The 5,600-nt window shown below is 45.1% G+C and overlaps 1 pseudogene; it reads right to left on the reverse strand.

Moving 5' to 3' along the window:
- Positions 1-3,123: 3,123 nt before the first annotated feature.
- Positions 3,124-3,869, reverse strand: LOC125932029 (40S ribosomal protein S6-like; annotated as a pseudogene).
- Positions 3,870-5,600: the final 1,731 nt, after the last annotated feature.

Below are 5,600 nucleotides of genomic sequence, written 5' to 3' on the forward strand. Positions count from 1 at the left end.
CCGCACCATTTTCCTTCTCATCAGCAGTTCTTCTTAATTTTTGCACACTAGCCAGCCTGGTGTGTGTGGAGTGGTACCTCACGATTTGGACTCGCGTGTTTCTCTAACGACTAATGACATTGAGCATCTTTTCATGTACCTATTGGCTGTTTGTATATCTTCTTTGGAGAAATATATATAAAAAAATCCTTTGGCCATTTTTGAATTCAGCTTAGTTTTTGTTTAGTTGTAGAATAAACCTATACTTTTAAAACCTAAATCACAACAATGTTTAGAATTTTATCCAAAGGATACAAAAATACTGATTTGAAGCACTATCGACAATGGCCAGATTATGGAAAGAGCCCAAATGCCCATCGACTGATGAATGGATAAAGAAAATGTGGTATATGGAATACTAGTTGGTGATGGACAAGAATGAAATCGTGCCTTTTGCAAAAATGAGGGTATTGTGCTAAGTGAAATCAGTCAGTCAGAGAAAGACAAATATCACATGACTTCACTCATGTATGGAATTTGAGGAACACAACAGATGCACATAGGGGAAGGGAAGGAAAAAAAGATAAAAACTAAGAGGGAGGCAAACCATGAGAGACTCTTACATACAGAGGACAAACTGAGGGTCGCTGGAGGGGAGGCGGGTGGGGGGATGGGCTAAATGGGCGATGGGCATCAAGGAGGGCGCTTGTGGGGATGAGCACTGGGTGTCGTACGTAAGTGATGAATCACTGGGTTCTACTCCAGAAGCCAAGAGTACACTGTATGTTACCTAACTTGAATTTCAATTAAAAGAATACAATTTGAACTAACAAAAGACTTTATTGAGGAAGAGTGTTTCGTCACTGTAGTTATTTAGAAATGCCTGGGGTGTGGGGATAGTTAGAAGACCAGCCTTTACTTGGTTTTACAGTTGTATTAAAACTCTGCAAAGATCTTCCTTATCACCTGTCCTGGGAGTGGAATTCTCCCACCACCCCACCCCCAGTTTCTTAGCAAGGAAGGAACCTAATCAGTATTGGATTAGGTTCCCTCCAACCATTATTTCAGTCCTCGGGGGCGCCGACGGTGACTTTCCGTAAGGTGAGCATTTTGTGACTTCTGAGCACCTTTAGCTTACAGCGTACGGTGGTGGGGTGCAGAGAGCCCCACGATACGGTAGGTGGCCAGGAAGTCATTGCTTTGCCTTTTGGGGGGAAAGTATCATAGTCACAGTCACCTTACACATGTCAAACCCTTCTCCCATCTGGGTTGTGGTAATCTAGACCCTAATGTTGCTCCTCACCCCCAAACAAATGTAGTAACCTCACATCCTTTTATTCTTTGTCCTGGAGATAAAGTGTTAAGCAGGGGTCTTTATCTTCAGTGCTCAGTTCTAACCTGGTCCTTATCCCTAATGTCTGGCCAACTGTGGACCTGACGGTCTAGTCCCCCACTATCCAGGGACCCCACATCCCTCCCTTCTCACACGAAGAATTCACAGAGACACACAAAATACCATCTTTTCACAACTTGATTTTTATTTTAATCATAGCCATCAGTTTACCCTGCTCATAGAAGACTCAGCCTCTGTGTGGTTGGCCATTTCTCAGAAACCAGGCCTCTGGAGACTCAACAGATGTTTCTAAGGTCTTGGCCTTTTTTATTCAGCTACTGGTCGCACAAGTTATGTGAAGTGGTGGGTTTCTCCGGGGTCTCTTGTTCTGGGACCTTTGGTCTTATCTCTTATTTTGATTCCTTCTCTTACTTTGATGCCATTTCTATTCATCCTATGGTAACAGATGAATATTGTTGGCTTTATGCTCTTTTAAGCTTTTTTGAATGAGTGGTAGATGTTTGAGATTGCTTTTCTCAGGTTCCCTTGAAAGGGCCTTTTGATCTTGCCTGGAAGGGCAAGAGAGTCAGCCCAGGGCACTACTTTGGAGAAAGAGGATAGGACTAATTGGGAGGTGGGACATCATGAAGAAGGATGTGGACCGATCAGGGGTCTTGTGCCAGGCAAGGAGAGGGTAAAGGATTTGGGAGACAAAGTCAAGAGGGGAAGAAGAAGAGCTTGCTTCAAGTCATGTCACCTTGATATCATCTCTGGACCTCTGTTGATAGAGGGTCTTTCTCGTCTTCCTCCCTTTGGTCTTTGGAGTTTACTGTACTATAATTATTCTAGAATTCTAAGGTTTCCTGGTTGCCTTAGCCATGAAGAAACCAAGAACTGGCCTAACTCAGAGCCTCTGACCTCCTTATTTTTACCCTCCCCAGGACAACGAAGAGCCACATTCTTCAGTTTGATTGATCAGCTAAGCACTACCCAAGCCAATGGTAGCTTGGGGGCCTCGGGCATCACAGGGAACCACTTTGGACATCAACATAGAGTGGTGGATGCTGGGGAGGCCATGATATGGCTTTGAAATCACAAAGTACCACTCTTCACACCCCTGTGGGGGTGATTCTGGGGAAGCTAAGGTTCTCTGGTTGGACAAAAGGGGCTTTCTTTAAGTCTTGAAAGAGCATTCTCACACTGACCTGATAACTTTCCTCATAACTCCACATTCAATTCTGGAGGCTCACAGGGCAAAGAGAGGGTATTTTCTCCAAGTCCTTCCCCATGGCCACCCCATTCCATGATTCATTCTGTTCTCTCTCACCCTTCACCATTACCTACCATTTTGTATATCTTACCTAAAATCTCCCCAGGCGAATGTGGCCATTTTTAAGTCTTTTTTTGTCAAGAGAGAGAGAGAGAGAGAGGAGAGAGAGAGAGATGGCATGAGCAGGGGAGGGGCAGTGGGAGAGGGAGAGTCCTAAGCAGGCTCCATACCCAGCACAAACCTGAATGGGGCTCAATCCCAAGGCTGTGAGATCATGACCTGAGCCAAAATCAAGAGCCGGACACTCAACCTACTGAGTCACCCACGTGCCCCAGTTTTAGGTCTTGACGGAGATGTGGATCATCCTACTCCTCTCCTATTAGAACGGATACAATTAAAACGACAATTACAAGGGTTGGTGAAGAGGCAGAGCAACTGGAAATTTCTTCCAATGTTGAACAACTTTTGGTCCTTATGGTCTAGCCATTGCACTCTTTTTAAAACATGTTTGATCTTATTTATTTGTTACTCTTAGAAAATCTCATTTTTGACTCAACTCAGACGTAGCGGTAGAAGTTCTCAGAGAGGACAGCGTCCGTCTCTTGGGAACTTATTCCTGGCATTCTTCTTTGGCCTCCTTCATTCTCTTAGCCAAAAGTCTAGCACATTCTGCAGCCTCTCCCTATTTTTCTCAGTACGCCGTTTCTTCAGAGTGACACGTGAAAGTTTGTGTTGGAGGATACGTGGAGTAACAAGACGCCGAATCTTGGGCACTTTGGTTCTAGGTTTCTTCCCTTTGCTTAGGGGCTTTCTCACAACATACTGGTGGACATCATCTTCTTTACAGAGATTGAAAGGTGTGCATATTCTGCTAGCCTTTTTGGGCCCCAGGCGATGAGGCACAGGGGCATTGGTGCGTCCAGGAATATCCTTCTCCCCATTGTTTTCACAATGACCAAGTTGACAACACTGAGATTGGCATCCACAGTGCAACCCCAAACAGATTTGCACTTTCTTTCTCCAGTCCTCCTTGGCCTAGGGCAGGAATGCCCCTTACTCGGAAGCATGTGGACACGGCCATGGGTCAAGACACTCTGTTTCACGGGAAGCCTTGTTTGTCATTGCCACCACGAATTCAGACCACATGACTCTTCCACTCTTCACCCAGAACATCAACAGCAACTTCTGTGGCCATATGCTTCTCAAAAACGGTATGAAGTTGTGTTCATTGTCCACTTCAATGAGTTTCTGGCAGCCGATAGCTGGGAAAGAGATGTTCAACTTCATCCTGAGGCAGCCTACTGCCTTTGAGGTGCCACAGAAAAGAGCCAGCCATTGCACTCTTTAATTCTTTACTCAAGGACAACGAAAATAGGTCTATACAAAGCTTTGCAGGAATGTTCATAGTAGCTTTGGTTATTTGTAATAACCCAAATGGGAAACAAAGCAAGTGCAAGTGTCCATCAATGGGTGTGTGGGGAACAAGGTATAGCCATATAGTGGAATGCTATTCAGTAAGACAAAGTAATGAAACCTGATGCCTGCAGCAACATTGATGAATCTCAGAAAACATTATGATGAGTGAAAGAAGCCAGACAAAAAAAAAAAAAAAAGAGTACATACTGTAAAGGTTCCATTTATGCAAAACTTAAAAATGTAAACTAATCTATAATGACATAAAGCGGATCATTAGCTGCCTGGGGCTAGGGACAAAGAAGAGGGTTAATCATATCCATCATAGCTCAATAGATGTGGTAAAGCATCAGCAAGCAAGCAAGCAAGCAAATAACAAAGCACTGGAAGGAGTAAAGAAGATGCACGTCAAGCAGAAGCTTCCAGAGACGCTGCCGCCCAGGGTCAGGGATCTGTAGCAAGTTCACCGCCAACCTCACAGATCCTTTTCAGCCTCCAAGCAGATTAAGTGGCTGAGGGATGCAGAAGTGCAACAAAAAGCATGCATTTGGGGATCCAAGAATCTGCTTGCCATTTACGCAAGAAGAAGCAAATGTATTTGTGATTCTCATTTGCCTCTGAAACCTCATGCCAGTGGGTCTTAGCATGGAATCTAAGACTCTATGGACCTCAGTCCAGCAAGGGAGTCCCGAGTTTGCATCTTCTGCGACAGAGGGCAAGATACAGAGCAGGGAGGTGAAAGAGTACTGAATGCCAAAAGAGAGTTAGCAGGCCCGGCGTAGGATTGGGAGGCCTGATGGAACTGACACGGTTCTAGATCAGAAGCAACCTTTGGAAGAGCTGCTTAGGCAAAGCAAGGGAACACGTGGAGCATTTCTTCTGCACCTGCTGTTGAACTTTGGATAGCCAAAGTCAGCTGCTCATAGCTGACTGTGTAATTCACCACACCAGCTGGGATGCTATTTTAAAAAGCGAAATTGGGGGGGCGCCTGGGTGGCTCAGTCGGTTAAGCGTCCGACTTCGGCTCAGGTCACGATCTCACGGTCCGTGAGTTCGAGCGCCGCGTCGGGCTCTGGGCTGACGGCTCAGAGCCTGGAGCCTGCTTCCGATTCTGTGTCTCCCTCTCTCTCTGCCCCTCCCCCGTTCATGCTCTCTCTCTGTCTCAAAAATAAATAAATGTTAAAAAAAAATTTAAAAAAAAAAGTGAAATTGGGGTATTAATGATCACACCTGAAAAACAAGAGTAAACTAGGATCGTGCTGGCAAAACAAGGACAAATAGTCCAGCGATGTAAATGAGAAGAGCCCTCTGGGTCAATTAGTTTGTTATGTCGGATTCAGCATTCTCCAAGTCACAGTTTGACAGATGGCCACGAAACGTCTCTGGGGTTCTCTAATTGCAATGAGGCTTGGGAAGAAGTCGTTTCACCTGGATTATCGTGTTGAGTTCATGATGAGGCCTAAGAGGCTGCCGCTTTGAGAACACGTGAGCCTCCAAAGTAAGAATATGATGCGAAGTTGCCTGATACCTTTGAGGCACCAGATTACGGAATGAACCAGAGAAGGGAAATGAATATTGAGGTTTTATGGGGGGGAGTGAAGAGAT

The sequence above is a fragment of the Panthera uncia genome, chromosome X, assembly GCF_023721935.1.
Source record: "Panthera uncia isolate 11264 chromosome X, Puncia_PCG_1.0, whole genome shotgun sequence".
NCBI lineage: Eukaryota > Metazoa > Chordata > Mammalia > Carnivora > Felidae > Panthera > Panthera uncia.